This window comes from Haemaphysalis longicornis, unplaced genomic scaffold (genome assembly GCF_048455015.1).
Source record: "Haemaphysalis longicornis isolate Haplotype H1 unplaced genomic scaffold, Haemaphysalis longicornis Haplotype H1 scaffold_10, whole genome shotgun sequence".
NCBI classification, from domain to species: domain Eukaryota; kingdom Metazoa; phylum Arthropoda; class Arachnida; order Ixodida; family Ixodidae; genus Haemaphysalis; species Haemaphysalis longicornis.
Genome location: NW_027526204.1, coordinates 123,389,796 through 123,412,657, shown reverse-complemented (window position 1 = coordinate 123,412,657; position 22,862 = coordinate 123,389,796).

Genomic DNA, 22,862 nt, shown 5'->3' with positions numbered 1-22,862 from the left:
ACAAAGGTCAATGACACTTATTCTTTTATAATGAAACCGAAGCAGTGAGGGCCAACTTTGATTAACTTTGGTTAGCCTGAACTTGGTTAAGGCTAAATTTGGCTAAACTTTGGTTTGGCAGCTTATACAAAGTGTCAATGACACTTATTCTTTTATAACGAAGCCGAAGCAGTGAGGGCCGCTCGCGGCATCGGATATAACGAAGAAATATTTGAACAGGAGGCTGAGAAGCTACTCAAAAAAAAACGCCGTCGTCCGAAACTGCCGAAATATAAAGGCCTTTTTGGTAGTGGACTCTGTGGAAAACTTCCTCCTGCTTAGTGCTGTGAGTAGCCACTAGGAAAAGATAACATCCTTCAACAAATAAATAAGGGCGATGGTCTGTTTTGTCAAGTGAACTATGTTCTGTTGTAATTTCACGTAGCCTACTTATGTTCCGGCTCACTGAGCTTGAAATGCAGCAAGGAGAAATATAAGGGTTATCTTGTTTATAGTCGGTTCGGAAGCCTACAAAATACATTTTTGTACGAAGTATTTTGACGCGAGCAAGATTGTCGATTTGTTACAGCCGATTTTTACCTCTACTGTTAAAAAGAATATCGGATATAACGAATTAATTTGCTGTCCCGATACTACTTCGTTCTAACGAAATTGATGCGCTTAGTTTTTTTTTTCTTTTACGTTCCTCAAACGCCAGAGTAGCGAACGAGGGCTGAACAAAGCCCCCCAACATTGACAGATGGCAAGACATCTCCTGACGTAGCCGTTATCGCTCTGTCAATCACATCTGCAGGCGAAGCTGTGGCGACAGCGCAGCATCACGACGCCATCACGTGAGTGCCTCAAAAGTCATTGCCGACTGCTTTGGTTCCGCGGTCGTTTTAAGGCCATTTGTGCCGACCCACATCCTCCAAAACCCCAGTGGCACGTGCTCCAAGTATGTGGCTGACGATTACGCCGACATGATGCACCGGGGGATGACGACGTGCGAGGTAAGACGTCATCTCCTGTCTGTGGGACTGAGTGGGTCGCTGTCAGAGGGCTCACAGTGCGGGGCAGACTGCTATACCAGGGTTCAAGTTAAGAACGGCAAGAGTTAACGTATTGTGGCACTCCGCCAAAGCAAGGGACCCCACGCTAGTTCCTTGAACGGAACTTGCTGGTAAAGATCCAAACAAATGTGAGGAAAGCGACGCGTTTCCGCACGCGTATTAAGCGCGAGACACATGGACGACTAGTGCATGGGAATCGCATGCGACTGATCGTTACGACCAAGGGCGTCCGCAGAACTTTTTGCAAGGGGGGGCATGCATCCATTAGCGGGGGGAGGGGGGGGGGAGGGTACGGTTGCATAGCACCAAAAAGGCGCTATTTGTGGTTACAAAATGTACAAACAGCGAATTAGAACCAGAATTGGAAGATATGCATTGGATTTTATTACCGAACAAATAATAAAGTTAATAAAGAAAATGCGAAAAGTTACTGTCACTTTGTAAAGAGTGGCCAGTCTCGCTGCGTGAGGGTTCTCGACTCACGCCTGATCAACAGCACACAGTACAATACATTCACATGCATAGAACTGCACTCCGTCAACTTTCCTTGAATATCAGCTGTAGACGCCTCGGGTTTCGGGCAAATTGCGTCATGACATATGTGATGAAGTCTGTTGAAATGGCACACGCAATAAAGATACTACTCGCCTCCCTGGCTTTCAATGCAGTACAGGCGTGCAAGAGTTTTGAGGGGCTGATATATAGGTTTTGTTTCGGGGCTTGGGTGGTGCCGATTTTCGCAATTTCGAAGGAAAGGGTGTACAAGGTGATGGAACGGCACGGGAGGATGTTACACTCTCCCTATTAGGTGTAGCGGTGAAGATTTTTTGCTAGATATAGCTGCAACTTTGTCAGAAAACTGAAGTTCCTGCGGCAAGACTGCATAAATCTAGAGTTTAGAAAAAAAAAAAAGTCAAACCTTTCAGAATTGTTCGGTATCTTCAATAGCCAGCACAGGCAGTCTGTTTCACTGCCATCACATGACCGGCAATGTTAGCCAGTGTCTGAAGTACAATGTTGACCGCAGCCCTGAAGGGCGTTCCATACGGATACACAGGACCTGAGTGTGCTAATGATTTGAGTAGCGTAGATCGTTGCGCTAGTTGGTTCACGTACATAATTTAAAAAAAAACTTTTCGCTAAAGGACGGGACAAAGGAGAGAACGTCGGTGTCGTTCTCTCCTCTCTTCCGTCCTTCAGGGCAAAGTTATTTTAATTATGGGCCAACCAAGCTGTGCAGCTTTTTTGTAGTTCATAAAAATATCCGAATTTACAAGGGGGGGGGGGGCAGTTGCCCCCCCTTGCTTCCCCTTCCGGACGCCCATGGTTACGACTGATAGTTAGGACCGGTTTTGGTGTCGTTCGCTAGTCGGAGGAGGCTCACGACGTGCAACTGGCAAGCCAGATGCAGTCGTGCCATTGTGGCGATCGTCAGCGGCCGCAGCCAATGAGAGCCCAAAGGTATCATTGCTGAGAAAGCTTCTTCCAAAGCCCGAGGAGGCGCCAGTGGCGATTCCGGGTATTTTGTGGGGAGCAGCTCTCGGCCACCGCCGCCGCCGCCGACCCGTGTTACAGTGAACTAGAATACTTGGGTGCTCTCCGCCTGGTAGACATGTCGCCAGCGGTACCTACAGCATGGACGAGCGGAATCAAGGGTGCTAAATGTTCCCACACCTCTCTACTAAACGTATAAAAATGGATGTATAACGCAACAGAACTATTCCTTTTCACTTCAAGTTGATAAATGTTTTCTTTTCCTGCTCGGATTTCTATTGCACATCTGCAAATCGGCGTGAGTGCGCCTAAACAGGGGGAGGCAACCATGGAGCAAAAACAGTGGGCGGAGCGACGCCGACGACGCATCGCACGCGAACTTTGGAGCATGTGTCCCATATTCCCGCGTACGACTAGTCGTGGCGACCGTCGCAACGATCAATCGCACGCCAATCACATGCTGTAGTCGTCCAGGTGTCTTGCGTTTTCTCTCTTTGGAAACCGGTGCTGCCCCGATCTGGAACACGCATAAATGCCGCAGAACCGCTTTCGGAGCGATAAAAACGCGTGGGTCGAACACATGGGCGGAAAAGCACGCGTTACCGCACGCGTCTCCGCGCCGATAAAACGGGGCTGCCTGGCCTCTCTCACTGCTTATCAATAAGGAAACCTCAAAGGGGGTGATTGGCAGCGCGCTCGGCACACGCCATTGTCCTGGGTATCGTGCACACGTCGTGCGGGTGCAGGTTACATTATGGTTCAGGCTCTTTCACGAGTGTGCTTGCAGCTGACATGGCAAGGGTGGCCACAGTAGTACGTATGAGTTAGAACCACTAAATAAGCTACGCTTAAGAGTAACGACACTGAGGCACGCGGGAGCCATTTTTGTGCCCAACGCCAGGGTGGCCAGCATTATGCGCCCTATTGCGGCTGACATCGCCTAGCGGAATTCGTCCGGGCGCCGCTTGGCAACCATGACAGCTGTGTTCACTTTTCGAAGATTTAGAGACAGCGCGCAGGTGCGAAAGGGTCAGGCTGTGTTACGCTAGCCTAGCTTATTTAGTTGCTCTAGGTCACGCTAGAGCCACTAATTAAGCCACGCTTTTCAAGTGGCTATAGGTTACGCTAGGCCACTGTTGTTCATTCCCAGCGGGAAGCGATGCAGGCGTTTTCCACCTTCCCGCCGGTTGAAACAGCCCAGTTCAGAGCAGCACGGCATCGCTACTCTGCTTGGGGGGTTGAAAACTTACTCTCAGCGTGCCATACAGCCGAAGTGCGCTCCAAAAATCACGGCTTATCGAAGAGAGCACGTGAGGCAACACAGAGGCACCAAAATGTCAGCGCCCATGTGTCTTTCGGGGTAAATAAATGTCACGTGACGCGGTTCGACCAATGGCCGCTGTCGGCGGCATACAACAGTGGGGCTCTTCGATTTACAGTCTCGGACTCACCGCGGATAGTCCGCGGGTAGTCCGAGGGTTCCCCCAAGCCATAGAGATACATGTGAAAATCGAATGCCCGACTGCTTCTCGGGGAGTCCGCGGTGAGTCCGAGGCTGTAAATCGAAGAGCCCCAATGACAGAAAAGAGTGCCGATACTCTGAAGCCTGATCTAGTAGCTATAGTATGAGTGATCCGACCACGCGCTCTCATGTATTCCACCGGCAGGGGTTGATTTCCAAGAGCCTGACGTCGCTGCTGGATCTGGGAGGGCCTGCGGCGCGCCGTGATGCCCCACTGCTACACTTTTGCCATCTGCTCAACGAAAGCAACTGCTCGTACACCGAATCTGTGCGCGAGGTAAGAACACCGGCGGATCGTCGCTCTCTCGCTCTCCTTAGCAAAGTGGCCATTAGACAAAATACAAGTTGGATTCATTAAACAGACGGCTTTGTCCCGATAACGATAACACCAAGTTAATCGCAAACTACAAAAATATCCGAAATACAGGGTGGTGCGACGATAATTGGAACACTTTAGAAATTTTTCCTGAGCGAACCGCCGCTTCGCTCAGGGAAAAATGGCGCCTGATTTGGACGTGCGAGCCAGCGAAAGGTGATCTTGGAACGACGGCGCCACCTGTGGGTATTCAGAGGTGGGTATTCAGACGGTGGGTATTCAGAGCGAAACGCACGTTTGGGATGCAGGGTAGGAAGGAGCCAAATGGTGCAGCAGACGATCAGAAAATGTGAACGCTGGTTTTCTGGTCGTCTGCTAGCTCATTTGGCTCCTCCCTAGGTGCATTTTATTATCGTCTGCTACACCATTTGGCAACTTCCTACCGTGAATCCCAAACGTGCGCTTCGCTGTGAATACTCCACGCCGGGTGCCGTCATTCAAATATCAATTTGCGCTGGCTCTCACGCCCAAATCAACCGCCATTTTCATTTGGGCAAAACTCGTTTTCATTTATTTTCAGAATAAATAGGTAAGTACTGTCGTTGTTCCCGGTGTCAAACAAAATCGACCACAAAATGCGACCTTCATGTAAAGTTTGAGTGCGAACAGAGCGGCGGTTTTCCCAGGAATTTTTTTTAAGTGTTCCAATTATCGTCGCACCACCCTGTATAAAAGGAAACGTGTGAAGCATCGCCTACTCCCCAGCCACTTTCGGCCATTTTTTTCTATGACGTCACATGGTCTAGTTTGTACCATTGGCGGCCGCCGACTAGAGCCTACGTGATTGCACTGGGGCTTCCAGTTTCGGCTGATCGCAACACTTTAATTCCAACGTGCACGTAATCCACTGGCAGCTGTTTTAAAGCGATTGTCTTTCTCGGGCTACTTAAACGCAGAAATTTTGGTCTGTCTGTGTGACTGTGTGTCTGTCTGTCTGTCTGTCCCTCGATTTAGCCAGCCGGCCAATGTGAAACAGATTCCGCGCAATAGTCTTATACACCCACAGGCAAATCTAAACGTCCAAGTCCGGGGACAGTGTTCATACTTGTCAACATTGTAGAACAAGAACGAAACATATCGCAAATATGAGGCAGAAAATCAATACACATGGGATATTTGTAGTGTTCCTTTATGGATGCTTATTTTTGCGATAGCAAATGAAATACTATGTGCACTGGAGAAAAAAGTCACTCCATCCCTGCTGTCGCCCGCGCTACTATGTATAACTTCTGCCAGCATTTTAAGAAATCAAACGGCAACAGTTACGCAAGGTTCCACCAGATAGATTCCACGTTCGGCTGGGAGCGCACGTTAAGTAAGGAAATGTGGTTCTATAAACGCTGAAGTAGGCCGCCTCGATTTACGCTCGTCTCGGCCATACGGCATCGCTGGCATAGAGGCACCCGGCCTGGACCAGTAGAACGAGGTAAATTTAAATTCACTTGAGCAAGCCTCTAGCGTGTTTATTTTGAGAGGAGCGCGACGGGAGAGGAAGAGCATAAGAGGTGAGCGGGAAATTGAAGGGCGGCATTTGCTCGGCAAATGTTACACGGCCAATTTTTTCTTCCGCCGCCACTTTTCTCCTTTACAATCGTAAAAACCAACCCAACGAGCATTCCTAACTAAATGAACGCGGGGACTGCCAGTTAAGTACATATACAGTAATCCCTCGTTATAACGAAATCGCTTTACTATTCTGGTCCCAACCCAAACGCATGCATTTTAGTCCGCACTACTCGAAGTACACGAAGAGCTTGACCCGCTTAGAGCGAAATGGCGAGTGGAGGCATGGCCGAGCGACGGCGACCCAGCGGTGAGTCAAGCTTCCAACATGGCGGGTCAACGCAAGCTGGTCTTTCCCCGGCGATTTTCTCGATCCGGTCATGCTCGATTCGCGCCATCCGATTTTACACAAACGGTCCGAAATGTGTGGTAGTGTCATTGAATTTTGTTCCCAGACATTGGTCAATGACGTGGAAGCGACGCTGCGCGAACACCCACACTCGAACCGTAGAGTTAGCAGTGTCGTCGACAACGGGGCGCCGAAAAACTCTTGTTTTGCAAACTTCACTGCTGCGCCCCTCGGAAAAAAAATTCCCAGAGATCATGGAAAGCCATAAGTGAAAACCGGTCAGTTTTCATGATTTCTCTCTGCACCCAAAATGAGAAATTATTCGTTTCTTGAGCGCAACACACGCAACCTCAGGCTCGAGCGACAGCACTTGCGGCGCTTTCCAGCGGGAAACTCGCGTGGCGTTCCGTGACGTCCGCACACCCGCTGTAAATTGGCCACATCCACTGCCACTTTTATGATGGCTACCGCAGCCTCGTACAATTTTTGGTCAAACTGGAGCAGGGGATGCTCGCGCCCGGCAAGAACTTGAACCAGCCAAAGCTAAATGCCTTTTTTGCACCTGAATGAAGCTTTGCTTCACTGAATACATTGTGTTTTGATTCCTTGCAGTTGCGGGGCAATTAGAGCTCAACTACTTTAGATTTTTTGAGTGTTCTGTTATATCGAAATCCTGCTTAAAACGAATTTTTTTGCCGTCCTGCTGACTTCGTTATAACGAGGGATTACTGCATTTAGCCTCGAATGTACCTGCTGTTTTTATTGCGCTAAATAATGGGGAGATGTATGACCATGTGTGTTTTCGTCTGCTAATAAAACAAGTAGCGCCTTGTGTTGTCCCACTCGCTTGTCCCTGTGTCCTAGCGCTTCAAGATTCCGGTATGACCATTGCCAGGGGTTACAGGAGTTCCGAACGGTTCTGCCTATATAATCCTCTTGTTGAAGTGTCCTCGTAAGTTTTGGACGGATGGCTGAATCGAGAGACAAGCGGATACATTTTAGAAGCCTCTGCTTAGGTGCGTGACGCCACGTGACTGCGCTAGCTAGACAGCTTGACCGCGGACGACCTACGACAAGCCGGGCCCCGAAATTGCTCCACGCTTAACTTTTTTTTTTTAAACCATGCGTTAATGCAAACCTGTAATCTCTGTTTGGCAGGAAACAGAGCAGTAAGTCCACCCAAAACGTACGCGGTTTTTTTCTCAGCGCTCCTTGCACGAGCAGTTCTATCATTAAACAACACAAGAATGATCACAATTCAGCAAACCCTCGTCACAAGTCCCGCGGCGATGAAACTGACTTCGTTACAAGCGGTACCCCATTAAAAGCGGGGAATATGTGCTTACTATAAAGTAGAGCTGGGATCATGGAAAACTACGCATCAAGCGAGAGCTCAAATACGGGCGTTTTCTTTATAACGGGGCTCTGTGTATTCCCGAAACCGGAACCAGGTCGAGGCCGCTAATTCTGTGTACGGAGTTTCTGCCTCGAATAAAAAATCTTCTCTTGCGCGTTGACTAGTAATCAACTTCAGCTAATAACAACTTCAGGCAGTAACTAACTTCAGTGATTAATAAAGGAACTGTGTATATTCCTTGCGTTTATCGCTGTAGAGCGGGCTGAGTGCCGCAGGAGTCTCCTGCAGAAATGATGATATCGTCAGTCGCTCTTTTAAAGAGAAGCTGTATATCGCTAGGCAAAAGGAAATTTCAGTAGTCCTGTGTACGCAGAATACTCCTCCGGCGAAACCACATGCGTTTACACGACCAAACCAGGTTTCAGAAGATTCAGAAGTGAGGGGAGAGAGTTTGGCTGGGCTTATAGATGACGTAGCAACACTTCCGCTCCTACCGACACTGGTTAACGACACTGGACACTCGTTGCCGACACTGGACACTGGTTACCCACACTGGAGGGAGCGAAAAGGGTCTCTCTCGTAGCAGATCGCGCGGGTAGCGAGATACTGCGTGAAGTACACCTTTTGTTAGTGTTTTTGACAGTAAGTTGCGTTGCTTTCAATCTTAGCAACTGCGAGCCTCACAAAGACGCATTTCCTCCTATGTGGCGCGTATTTTTCGCGAGAACAAGCTACGTGTCAACAGCCTTTTTTTTTTCGAAAATGGCGCCGCAGTTTTCAGTGGTGGTGTACAACCCGGCGAGTCTCCAAGTATTCGTGAACGTGCGTCTTCCGTTGGCGTACGCAGAGAAGCCCGCGTTCAGAGTCACGGCACACGGAGGCGACGTGCTTGAATCTCAGGTACGTTTTTTTCGCTCCGAGCTCCCGCTTTATCCTACGAGATGTTGGAGCCTATATCTGTTCGGCGACTGCTTTTGCATCTTTTTTTATGGCTACCACATTGTAATTTGTGTAACAATAATTCCTTGTTTTGAGCGACAGCTCTACTTCGCTACACCTTTCAATGTCATTTATGGCAAGTGACCTGTAGCCGCCGGCGCGCTAAAGGTCACTTACGCCTGAAAGAGTTGAAAAACAATAAAGAGCTGATTGGACATATTCATCGGTTTCGAGCCTTGTTATTCTGGAAACCACACGTATACTATTTATTACGTTGTTTATCAAGCCTTCAACACGGTAATCATGTCATAACTGTTCGGGTTGAGAGTCAATTTGTTTTGACAACGATGGTTACGATAGAAATTCGGGGCACAAAAGCCGCCTTCGAGAATGTGGACAACGTTGCCTGCACCGCTTCACGGTGGAATTGCGAAAACCTTCTGATTGCATTTGCACGTGAAAAACAACGCACGCTGCAGTTCTTACGCGCAGTTATAACGAAAGCCATTATGTGAAGAGGGTTCTGTATGCCTGAGAGCCAGAAGAACATATCCACACGAAATTTCTGACCCTTCCAAACATCTAAAACCTCTAAATAAAGCGTTTGTGGCGGTTGAGAATGAGTAATTAGGCAGAGGAAAAATGTTCATCTGATACAAGTCAGCAACTACGAAAGAAATAGAAGACAGCCGCTTAATGTCCTGCTGTGTGATGCGCGTGCAGGGGTCCGCTGCTTGGTGCGTAACATTAGACTATTGAGTCTTCATAAGAGCATCTCAAAAATATTTTAGAGAAGCGTACGAATTTCGAATACTTATCCAGGAGCTCTAAGCACTGAACACCGCAAATAAGCTAAAAAAGTTGTTCTCTCTCTCCTCGTGTGTTGCAAAGATGCGCTGGATAGAACTTGAAATTATCCATAATTGTCAGAATCTGGCAAAATAACTGAATTACTGGAAATACGCTTTTTTAATTCACCAAAGCATCAAAGCGGTCGATTTCTAGCACAAGCACCGCTGCCCCTCACAAGCGGAGTGTAGCAGACGACAGTGGCGCGAGTCCCTTACGTCAGAGCCCTGGGGCTCCACTCAAACATCTCTCCGCCAATAGACGGACACCAGGCTGTGAAACCTCAAGCAAAGGCAAACTTTCACGAAGCACTGTGTGCAGTTTTAAAGCGAAGCTTTATTACTTTTGTTCAGTGGTTTCGCCACGGTTCGCAATTTCACCTTTTGACCGCAGACAAAGCCTCTGCAACACACCCCTCGAAGCGCATCACGTGATTCGCCGGACCAGCTTTCGGCGCTGCGCACAAGGCCTCGTTTTCCGTCGTTCTGCTCAACCATACGCGGCGGCGGCCGCGGTGGTTGCCGCCTATCAGCCGATCGGCAGCTGACCAACCCCGTAGCGTCCCACGCATGCGCCGCATGGTCGTCTCGGGCTACGTGACTCGTCTTGCGCCGCGTTCGTCGTGAATCAAAGCGAGGCCAGGCATCATCCTGTGGGCGTTGCGCAGGACCGAACAGCCTTGAGCCGTTTTCAGCAATACAGCTTCATCAAAGGTTAAAAAAGCGAGACCAAGACTCAACCTGACTAAGCCAAGCTTTTTCTTTGCATATCCAACTTTAGACGAGATAAGCTGTACCCATTTTTTTCACCTTCGCTCGTGATAACTTGACTTGGACGGGTTAAGCCTGAGCTATTTTTTTTTCTATTATGCACCTCACCCTCGGTTTCAGAACACGTGGTAAAGTGCTAATGTATTTGAGCGTGAAGGAAGGTTGCTAGAGCGTAGCTCAAAGCGATGAGCTAGGCTTTAGAGATGTTCATAAAACGAAACACCTTTTATATGTTTTGTTACCTACGCTACAACCGCCCCCTCCCCGTTTGGTGTGTTTCTACAATCAGAGGCCATAAAACCTCCAGGTCATAAATTAGATACTTCTGCGCATTACGCGATTGGTAGTTACTAATTATACACCTTCTTGTGTGCGATGGTGTGTTCCTGGTGCCCTATAACGCCACTGAAAGAACGATAGTAGCGTTATGCCCATGTTTTCTATAAAAATTAGTTTAAGAAACAGGGTGATAGAGATTGTGCGCAAACAAGACACAAATCTTTGGACAAAGTAGCTTCTTGAGTCCAGTGCTTATGTTCCGACCAAAGCGTAGCCTTCCTCATCGCGAGTCCTGAGGAAGGGAATTAATGTGTCGATGCGAGCTAGTTGGTACTTCATCATGGGAGCAGGTTAAGCACTAGGCACAATTGGAGGAAGGAAAACAGTTGTTAGAGCGCCCATTTCCTGTCTGCTTTCCTTCTTCCAGTTGTGCCTGGCGCTTAACCTGCTCCCCTGATGAAGTCCCGACCCTTGCGAAATGACGAAGGAACGTCTTACACATTACGCCACGTGCTCCTTGCCAATGATCAAATGTTACTCTTTGTCCAGTCACGCTCTGTCCGACGTCGTCCAGTACTGACAATACTGGCCGCGGGAAGTGCCCGGAGTTCCGTTCTCACGTCGAACCTTCTGCGCCGCCGCAGGTCGTACCTCTGCACAGGCCGTTAAACAAGAGCCCGTACGCCCCGAGCTGGTCGCTCGTGTTCCAAGCGAACGCGCCGCCGTTGGGGGCCGCTGTGTATCACGTGACATCCACTGGCCCCACAAAGCCCGGGCACATCGCCAGGCCTCCTGACGAACATGTCACTTACATCGAAAACAAGGTTCGTATTGTGTGACACGCACCCACCGCCACATAGCGAGATAGCCATGCCTACACTCTTAATCAATTCCTGGTTATACGACCCGCATGCAGGCGGGCCGCCGCGTCAATATAAAGCCGCTTATAAAGCGGCGGTTAATTCAGGCGGCCTCGAGCGCAAGCGGCCCGCCAAACACGTGGCCCATCGAACACGCGGCCCAGCGTTTAAGCGGCCCTCTTGAGGTCCGCCTAACCAGAGGGCCACCTAACCCCCGGGCCGTGTGTTCGGTGGGCCGCTGGCCGTAATTTTTCTACGCGGCCAGTTATGCTAATCTATTTCCGCTTACGAAGCGGCCCCCAAATCATACGGCCCCTCAAATAAGCGGCCTTTTTGCTTTTCACAAAAAAAAAAGAAAAAAAAAATCTACTTGGACCGAACTGATTTTATACGTTTTTTTCGCTTGCATTGACAGGCCACGTCAGCACCCCGTGACGAATGCTATAACACAGGCTACATCATGCGAGACATGGAAGCACATAAACGTTACCCTACGTAGAATCGAACCTGGATCTACTACAACACATCAAAAGGCTGATATCATAACCACTGCGCCACGACCCACGGGCTGCTGGGGAGCGCAAACATGGGCTTATTAGTATTCTGCATGCTGTTGCGCGTCAAGCAGGAGTCTTAAATAACACATTCGGCGGCGAGTGGCTTTCTTTAGACCACCGTTTTCGAATCACTCTACCAAAGAGGCATAATACTACGGTTTGGAGGGCTTTAAGTACATTGTTACGAGCGGAAACCTTTTGTCATGCTGTGCGCCCGTTCCAACAGTATGATGCGCCGTGCGGGGATTTATTCCATCGATGCAAACGAAATTGATAACAGTTATTCTGTCTTGTTACCAAACGTATTCTTGGCCGTTGGCGGAAAGTGCCCCCTATGACAATACTTGCAATAACTAACACGTAAGGCGCACTATTGTATTGAAAATAAGAGCTGTATCATCACGAGCAGCAAGTATACCAATCATGAAATGGTTTACTAAATTTTTTCCGCTCGTTGTCGCTCTTTTGAGGGTGCGGTTACATGCATTGACCTTTGTTTTTGTAATAGGGGGGTGGTAGTAAAATACGCATCTGGTGATGTAATTAACCAATATTAAATCACTCACCCTACCAAACATTGCGTCGCGACGCCTGCAGAATTGCTGCGTAAAGGGGTAAAGAGCCATTGGAAGGCCAGATACTGCGTTTTCTTTAATGGATCGCGAGCACACAAAGAATGTTTTAGCGTTTTCTCGCGCAGACCGGATAAGCGCTCGACCGTGTAATTTGTAACGCCCGGCATTTCCAGAAAAATTCAGGTTTTGCGGAATTTCCACCTTTATTCGTTATAAAATCGTAAATGACGATCATTGGTCAAACGAAATTTTTAAAAAATATAAAAATTAAGAAAAATATAAAAAAATAACGGAAAATGGCGAACCGTATAACGCCCTGCATTTCCACAATAATGCAGATTTTGGGAAAATTATACTTGTAATCGTTATCATAGCGTAGATGGAGATAATTGGTCGAACAGAATTTTGAACAACTGAAGAACAACAAAAATATAAAATTACGGAAAATGCTGAGCCTTCATTTACAAAACATGCAGATTTGGCGCAAGTAACACCTGCGTTCGTTATAATAAGGTAAATGGAGATAATTGGACGGACAAGAATTAGTAAAACCAAGAAAATTGGATCTAAAAGACTCACACTCAAGAAGAGCGCCATAAGAATGCTGCGCATTAGTAGACATTTCTCCGAATTTATGCAATGTGGCCTCGTTTCATTCTCGCTTCCGTTATTAGCGAGTTATTAGATGCAACGCATCTCATGCTCACCCCTCTGTCCTTCCTGCGTCTGTCCGGCGTTGTCCGCACAGCTGCGCCTCTCCTCCTCTCCTCTCTCCGATAGCGAACACTCTCCCAAACAACTGCGCGTTGGCGCAGCGTGCCCTCACTCCGTTGCTAGGCGCCGGTGGGCGGCGCTGCGCATGTGCAGTACTCTCTCTCTCCACGCTCTCCTCTCCTTCGGGCGCTGTGAATATAAAGCGGCATGCCGCGCTCCGGCGGTCAGTCGACGGTCGTCCGCCCACCTCCCCTTCGCGTGAGAATCCCTGTTATAAGCGTAATCAATACGATGGAAAACGCCAATGGAACCCCCCATGTGATGCGTTGCATCACACCTGGGTTCCCGCGAGGGGAGGTGGGCGTAATCTTATTGTACGCTGAAGCGCAAGGTCGCGGTTCAGCATTTTCAACATTTTCAAGGCAGTTCACCAAAACCATAGCTCTTGGGCATGAACGCACCCTTGTGCATCGAAAGTTTAGACCATATAAAACAATGCCACAAATAAATGGGTTGCAACGGCTGCAATTGCCCCAAAACATTTTTAATTTGCGCCCTTCAGTAACATCTTCATGACCTCAGTTATCAGAAAATGAGGTTCTACCTTCATAATCGATTGTTTTGTCACCTGATTTATCAGGCCTCAATGCTCATACCTCGAAATAAAAAAAAACTCCCTATATTCATAATGCCATGTTACAAGCAAAGCTGTAAAGGAAGTATCTGCATACTTCAAACCTATCCGGATCTTGAAGTGATAGACTACTCATACAAGCTTGGGACATGAACAGAGAACTGAGTTGGGTATGTAAATGTTAAATATTTTGTCATTATGGAATTCATGAGCATGCACAAGTGAGAGATGAAAATTACATAAATGACACCATGTCCAAGGAACGATGTTTTCTTTTTATTTGATATCCAAAATACAAATGTGAACACAAAAGACTTATAGTGAAATAACAAATACAAATATTAGCAGATTCCCTTTATGGAACACACAAATGAAAATCTTTTTTTTTGTGGAAGAGCAAGAACCGACCTGTCAAGATAAAATTATTTTTATTTATGGAATTTTCAGCAGGTTGCTCCTTACAAAACAGGGAGGAAACTCGTCTTTTTTGCACGCTACTGACTGTATAACGCGCAACGTTTGGCCTTAAGCGGACGGGTATCTCCTGTCCTTAGTGTAATATATTTCCAAACAAAGAAAAAATACATTCTCCGGGCTTCAATTATGGTCCAGGTACACCACTTCCGATGATGTAGATGGCCTTTGTAGAATTGCCCCAAGCAATCTTTGGCCCGGCAGCTGCTGCTTCTGGAATTTCGTCGCACTGGAATGGAAACAGCGTTTTACACATTTCAAAAATGTTGAGTCACGGGTAGCAATCTGTTGTGTTGGCACTGCGTGAAGAAAAGAAACGGAAGGTAGACAAGTGACCAGGTGCAAAAGGGTGGCGTTATTTATCGGCGGTAAAACAGTATAGCCTGAAGGGGCGCAGCGGAAGTATCACCAACGCGTTAGCAGATATGTGAAAATATAAATCAGGTAAGTGCATCACTGTAGTTTAGGCAATTATTTCTTTCTTACTGCTTGTAGATTCAAACGCTCGCCAAAAGGACGTTTTCTTCATATACATAGGAAGGCCGAGCGCTTTTTCAGTGCAAAGGCGTGCGAGAAAACGTTGCCACAATTTTATTTGACGGAGACACGTCAATTGCACGTCGAAAGGAAACTGTTCGCTGTCACATGTGGAAGGTAATGTGCCCTAGTTTCTTTTTATGAAACACTTTCCACCAATAGTATGGCGCGAAATATTTTATTAAAGATGGAACAAAATTGCTAGCAATATCTTTTGCTAAAGCATAGGTAAACTGCGCGAACCGAGCAACAGCTAGCGCATCTGTAACAACATTAGAAGCCACCGCTTCGAGCGACCTCCACGCCGGCGACGCGCCGCGTTTGCGCTGCCAATGCTATCATATTTCTGCAAACCGCGAGTTCATACTCCAGACAGACGACAGCTGTGGCGAACACAGCAAGATGGGGGCTGGTGTCACTCACGAATGTTGCTTCATGTGAAAAGTTTACCGCTTAAACGCACCGTGATGGAGTTTACAAATCGCCACAGAATCCAGACTACTCAAAGCGCGAGAAAAGTCACTAGCCGAAACTACGACGCGAAAACCTAGTTACGAAAAAACGTTACATAACTTTCTGCTATGCCTACCGAAAATGACAAGCCGTGGCCATGGAATATCGGAAAATACAAAATTCAAACTGGGTTTTATGTGCCTTAACCTGGACAAGGAAACGCGTTGAAAAATATGATTTTTTTTATGACACCAGGGTACTCATTACGGCAACGGAAGCACCTCACATGTGCAAGCGTTTTCATTTTTCGCCTGGATCTCAAAATGGCCGCCGCACAGGAAAACCGAATCCTCTCTATAAAGCACGTCAAATTTACCGTAAGGCCCCGGGTATCGGAGAACGGTTTTGGCGCGGGCTTCTTACGACGACAAAAAAGGCATAATTTCATGGCCCTTACTAGTTGTCTGCAAACATTAATTCACAGTCTGTGCCCCGCACCCCTCGAAAGAAAAACAAAAACAGGAAATCCAGGGACTTACCTATCCTTTCGTGTTCAACAGGGCTATGCCCGCAGTGCGTACACACACCAGCCGGCTTGACATGGCGCCGCTGCCTGGCTTGCGTTCCCGGTGGCCTTAATAAACCCATCGCATTCGCAGTTGTTTCCACTGTTACACCGACATCGAAGCACACATTTGATGTCAGCCGAAGCGAAAGTGGTCAAGAAAGTGTGAACGCTCGGAACTAATTATGAACTACACAGAGCAAGAGTCGAAGCACGGGACCCCAACTTGCTCCGCGGTGAAATTTCTCGCACGTGCGCGATAGAGACAAATCACCGTATCACAACTCGCCGCGCGCGAACTTTTTCCACTCCTACTGCGCATGTGCGCGCGAGATATTTTTGAATGTTTTTCGGCTTTCGCCGCGTCGTCGGGCGCGTGTCGTCGGCCACCGGAAAAAAAGCTGGTGGGCGATTATGTGAGGAGGAATACGCGCATGCGCCATAAGCCACACATAATCGCTCGGAGCTTCATGATTGCCCCCTTTTTATTTTATTCCTGGCGTCAGGCTGTCTGCTAGTTTATAGCCGTGACACGGGCCGTTGGCGCAGCATATAAGCGTGATGTAACCACCTGAGGTTTTGTCACGGAAAAGAAGTCTGTCAGGGCCCCTTATATCACAGTATTGAGACTGTCCACCGCATATAAATAGGACACCATCCGGGACGCGACTAAGAGTGTAGCTTAAAGGGGCCGCGAAGACAATACAACTGCGCTCAATTTGAAAGAGCGAACTTTTGGTTACTTATTCAGTTTCATTACAGCCGTAAAAGGCGTATTTCCAATAGAAAGAACGCAATAAAGGTAAAAAAAATTAAAATTCTGCGCTGAAGTGACGTTATGAGGGCAGAGATGACGTAATATGACCCAGCGCTAAAAACATGGCTATCCGTATGTTACATCCAAGTAATACGATCAAACGGAACTAGGGGCCTGACTAGAATGGCTCAGTCACGCTTTTTGGCGGTGGCTTATCGCACAAAAAGAAAACAAAAAACTGTGGTTGATCCCTCTGTCATAGGAATCGGTAAAACACGAAAGTGAAATGTGCAGCGAAATCTGCAGCTGAGCATGATTTGCGGGTCGGCGGCTCTCTTGTGGGTGTGCTTTGTGAGCGACGTCCTGCTAGTGCGTCGCTTCGGCAAAGGTGTACTGGCGTCATTTCCGTAATGGATATGACGTCAGTGAAATCTTGGTGTATCCCGGCATAAAGCGCTTTGGTGTTACTATATAAAACCCGGAAACGAACAACCCTTAGTATAACGTACTCTTTAGTACTAAAGGTTGCTTCCCCGCAAGAAGCCCCTGTGTGCAACGGTGCACCCTTTACAGGCCACTTGCTTGGTTGTACTGGCGTAATTTCCGTGACGAATATGACGTCAGTGGAATCTTTGTGTATCCCGGAATAAAACATTTCCGTGTTAAAAAACCTCCAATCGCACAAAACAATTCTGCGACGTCACAGGGAAGTTGCCGGAAAATTACTGGGGAGTCGCTACAGGCTCATGTTTTCTTTAACATTGTTGTCAAGTTTGCGATGAACTTGGTGTTGTTGTTATCAGGACAATGCAGGACAAAGCAGTGATTTTAATGAACAAAAATTGTATTTTTTCTTTATGGGCCCTTTGAGTACACACCGTGCCTCCTCAATTTTGAGGACGCATGAGGACTGTAAGGAATGGGCCAAGGACCACGCAGGCACAGCGGCGAACGCTGATTAACTCACTGAAGACTATATTTAACTGGATGAAGGACAAGTACAGGACGTGTGCGACATAGACTACGGGAAAAGGCACAACACGGTCTGGCAGATAGGAAAGTCAGAGAACGGATCGCAGTGACCAATAAGTAAACGGTCTCACTTTCCGTTGGGATACGTTCTATCAGTCCAGGCGAGTAGACAGACGGCGACGAAGCTTGTAGTCTGCGTACGCCTCGAGCGCGGTCATGTTGAATGGCAGCCCCAACAGCAAGAATGGAGCGTCAGCAGTCGGCACACGAGCGCCACGATGACGGCGCCTAGACGCACTCTCGAGCCTTGGCGGAGGGTAGCGACGATCTTGTCCAAGGTTTCCCGTGGAACGTTCCACGGGGTCGTTTCCACGTGACCGCGCTCTCTTTCGCCGCTCGGATTCCAGCCGTCGTGATTCGAACTTCCGCTGTTGTTGCTGCTGCTGTTGTTGCATGTGGGGGATTGGCCAGGAATGGGGCGTGAGGAGGGCTGGTCACTTGACAATGAAGCTGATCACTTCATTGTCGTCGTCACCGTTATTCTCACTGCCTCAATTGCGCGGCCAATCTATCACGTGGCCATTCATCACATCCCGCCGCCAATCACCAGCGTGGCCATTCATCACAAGGACGTCGTGGTGTATTATATGAAACCCCGACCTGACGGGTTTAAACTCAGATTATGAAGAGCCTAGTGGAATAGAATGCCTCGGAGTTTTATAAGATTCCAAAGAAGCCGTGTTTTGTTAGAGAAGCCGGAAGCCGGTGTAGCGACATCATCGCCATCATCACCATCAGCGCCCAATCATCATCATCACGGAGCCTGGCCAGCGTGAGAAGTTGCACACGACAACAGATCGAACACGACCGAGCGCCTGTGCGGCCGCATATCTACGCCACTCTCCAAGTTCCGGCCGGGCCTATCGCTCTCCAAATAAATGTAGAAAGCCACATTAACCACACCGACCGAGTGTGCTTCCTACACCGGCTTTTAAAGCGAAGCTTTCTACACATCCCCGATGGCGCCGTTTGTCCGATTAAAACGTACAGCAGGAAGGTCAGATTTACACAGTGGGTTTCACGAAGTCATGGCGATCAGAAGCGAAAACACATCGAGCGCCTCAAGAATAAAACGCTTCCCGGGGTTTGAATGGAATCTGGGACCCCCGCGTCGAGAAGCCTACGTCTGTCCCATGGCGTTATTCCAACTGTTTTTGCATCACATACAAATATCCACTGTACGCATAAAAAGTAACATGCTCTTTCTACATACAAAATTATATCTACAATGCGGAAAGATATACGCAGTGTTTCAAGAAAAGTCGGAACAGGCGAGGAGTCAATGTAACATTTTCACCCAGTTTGCTGGCTAACAACACACAACTCTTTGGCTCTGTGCGTGCAGCACTAGTGTAGAGGTGCAGTGAAAAGTACTTGGAACACGATCTCGTAAATGTACAGGGATTTCTTCTTCCTAAAAACTGCCTGGCCGTATTGGTGTGCATTTAAATGAGTCCCACCTAATCGAAAAAGCTTCCCATAAACCGGTAATGGCTGTCATAAAGACAGTAAGACAAATATTTTGTGATATTCACAAACGCCTGTTCCAATTACTTATGACGGCACCTGTACACGCGTGGAATACACAAGCATATAAGGTCAATTTACGCTTGCTTACAAAGAAATGAATAAATCACGGATGGTGAAAATTTTTGCCGAAACTCGTAACCCAGTCGGGCGCCTTACATATAGCTGACAATGCACTCTGCGTGGCGGCCACTATCCACCGTGGTGCGCGCGTCAATGTCAGAATCGCGATCCGCTGACCGAGACAACCAGGTAACTTATGAAAACCGGACTCAGGACAGAATTCTTTTTCAGAGTTCTCTGCACGATTTCGCAGAAAAAAATTCTCCACAAATTTAGAGAATTTACTAATGCGTAGCATTCTTACGCCGCCTGTCTTGAGTGTGAATTTTTTCCAGCCAAATTTCAAGTTTTTTCTAAACCCTGTCCGACCAAAAACCTCCAATAAAGATTACAGGTGAAACTTTTGCAATGTCCTTATCGTTGTGGAAATACGGGGCGTTACACGGTTCGCCATTCTCCGTAATTATTTTACATTTTTCTTACTTTTTTAGTTTTTCGAAATTTAGTTCGACCGGTTATGTCCATTTACGCGCTTAAAACGATTGCAGGTGAAACTTCCCGAAATCTGCATTATTGTGGAAATACCATGCGTTATACGTTTTGCCATTTTCCTTAATTTTCTAACATTTTTCTTATTTTTCCGTTTCTCAAAATTTCGTCCGACCAAGTACCCCCATTTACGTTATTAGAACGATTACATTTGTAAGCTTCACGAAACCGTCATCATTGTGGAAATACCGGTGTTACACGGCTCGCTGTTTTCTGTGATTGTTTTATATTTTTCTTGTTTTTTTATTTTTTCAAAATTTCCTGCGACCAGTTATCTCTATTCACGCCATGACAGCGATTACAGGTGTAACTTACGCGATATCTGTATTTTTGTGGAAACACAGGTCGTTACATGGTCCTGGCTGTGGGGGTCCGTACTCGGCAGTGAATGCTACGCATTAAAACACAGACCCGCCGCGGTGGCTCGGTGCCTAAGGTGTTCCGCTGCTGAGCACGAGGTCACGGGTTCGATTCACGGCCGCGGCGGCCGCTTTTCTGATGGAGGAACGCCCGTGTGTACGAGATTTCGGCGCACGTTAAAGATCGCCAGGTGGTCAAAGTTAATCCGGAGCCCTCCACTACGGCGCGCTTCATCGCCTGCGTTGCGTCGGCGCGTTAAACCCCACAATCAATCAATCAATCAATCAATCAATCAATCAATCAATTAAAACACAGCACACCCACAGTTTAAAGGTCATGTTCAATAGTTCCGACACGGTCGAAACACACTAGATTTTTGACATTGACTTTGACTCAGGTTCCATAGGAGAATGCCTCGTGTTTTAACCACCTTTCTCTTGATAACAAAGGCCTCTCAGTTTCCGTTATATGGGCCATCCAAGTCTTTCGCCTTAATAACGGGTATGTCTTCATCGGTAATATAAATTGTTTATCGGTTAATTGGTAATAGAAAGGGTACAATTTCATCACCGGGGTGATCATTATGGTGGGGTGTGTGTCATAATTATCGTCTGATGTCGACTCGCTCCGGTGTAAGTCACCTTTGTTGACTTAGTTTCATCTAATTCAGAAATTCGAAGAAGGGTCAATTTTTTTAAAACACAATTCCGATTTCTTCTCGTCTAGGCTTTCATGGAGCCAAACACTTTTAAAACGCAGAGCGACGACGAGGAAAAACAGAAATACTACAAATTTAAGGACGAGTGTTGGGCATCAACCGCGATTGTTCACTCAAACACAAAAATACGAGAAAGCAGCACATACGCAAACTTGGCAGGTCTTATTTTTTCAATGTCGTCTTTACTGCACTGTTTTATTGTTTTATTGTTTCACTGCTTTAGGCGCCTGTAGCCGATTAGCCCCTGTTACTGCGCAGGCAGCTCTCAGGCTTGTATAGACAAGTTAATATTGTGGCTGGCCGACGAGGTTGGTGTGGCTGAGTACGCGTTTATTCATCGCCTCCTGTATTTTTACAATGTCAAACGCAACAGCCCGGAGCGGCCAACCAAGCCCTCTTCTTCTACTCCGGCCACTTTCCCCTAATCGGTAGCCTTCCCAGCGCTTTAGTCACGTGACCGGATCATCTTGGGCGACGCGTGGTGGAAAGCGGCAACGTTGACAAAACGTGCTCCGCCGCGGCTCTGAGTTTTCTAACGCTGGCGAGAGCTCCATAACCTGGCAATCTCAAAAATTGGTTGTCTTGGCAACCAGGCACAAGTCTCTCTCGAATTCAGTTACGGTTGGGTGATCCCGGTTCAGATCGGGGCCCCACCTTACGACATGTGGGCACTGCAAGCGTACCACTCACTCCCATAGGGAAGCGCACGATGAGTTTCGTATTGTAAAATACTGCAGGCGATGGTTTATTGCGATGGCGCTGGCTGCGCCATGGCAATGTCGAGGCGAGCAGCGTATAACAGGGTGCCTCTCCAGACCGCGTGCAGAGTGGGTTCTGTGTGCGGGCCAGTTAACAATGATGATAATGGGGGTGCTGATTCGAGAGAGAGAGAAACACTTTATTGAGCGTTCTGTGGTCTAAGTGTCTGTAGTGGCCCCCAGATTGAGCCGCGTGGAGACTTCGGTAGCTCTGTTGACCACAGCGGTTTGCACCTCTTGGTCTGATCTCCCCAGCACCTTCTCCCACTGCTCATCACAAGTAATTGAAGGAAAGGGATCTTTAGGACATCCCCACAGGATGTGAGGAAGGGTGGCGAGGTCACCGCATGCAGGGCATTCTGGGGAGGGGTATGAAGGAGGATGGATAAGGTTCAGTTTTGCGGGATTAGGAAAGGTGTTCGCCTGCAGAAGACGCCAAGCGTGTTCTTGGGAAAGGTCGAGTTGGATATGGGAGGGAGGGTATCTACGGCGGGAGAGGCAGTAATGGGCAGTAATTTCGTTGTACGTGACTAGTCGGTCCCTGGCAGATCTGGCCCCGTGGTAGGGAACGTGACTGGCCCCGGCTCGGATCGTAAGCCCTCGAGCTGCGTTGTGGGCAGCCTCATTTCCCTCGAGACCAGCGTGTGCCGGAGTCCAGATAGGTTCTACTGGGGAATTGGGTGGATTTTGTTGCAGAATTTGGGAGGCCAGCGTTGATACTAGGCCGCTAGCGAAATTTTGAACGGCCGTTTTAGAACCAGAGATTATAATTGAAGGGGTCGGCCTCATTTGCAGTGCTGACGCAATGGCCGCCTCCTCCACCGTGGCTGGGTGGGGAGAGTTAACTGTCAGGGAGGCGAGTGGGGGGTTATCGGGGTCATTATTTACAGTGATGGTGTAGACATTGTAGTGCCTGTATTCGGCAGTATCCACATATACTACATCGGGTCGTACCGGGAGACGCTTGCGTAGAGCTCGTACCCTTTGTTCTCTACGGACGGCGTTGTGAATAGGACGCATGTTGCGAGAGATTGGTCTGATGATGAGATTGGAGTGAATGTCGCTAGAGATGGGAGATTTTGCTTCAAAGTCGTCGAGAGTGGTTATTCCTAATTTCTTGAGAATGTGATGCCCAGTCTGAGTTTTCGATAGGCGGACCACCTGATTGGATTAATGGGCTTCGATGAGCTCCTCTGCCGTGTTATGTATCCCAAGTCCCTCGAGTCTGGCAGTAGACGT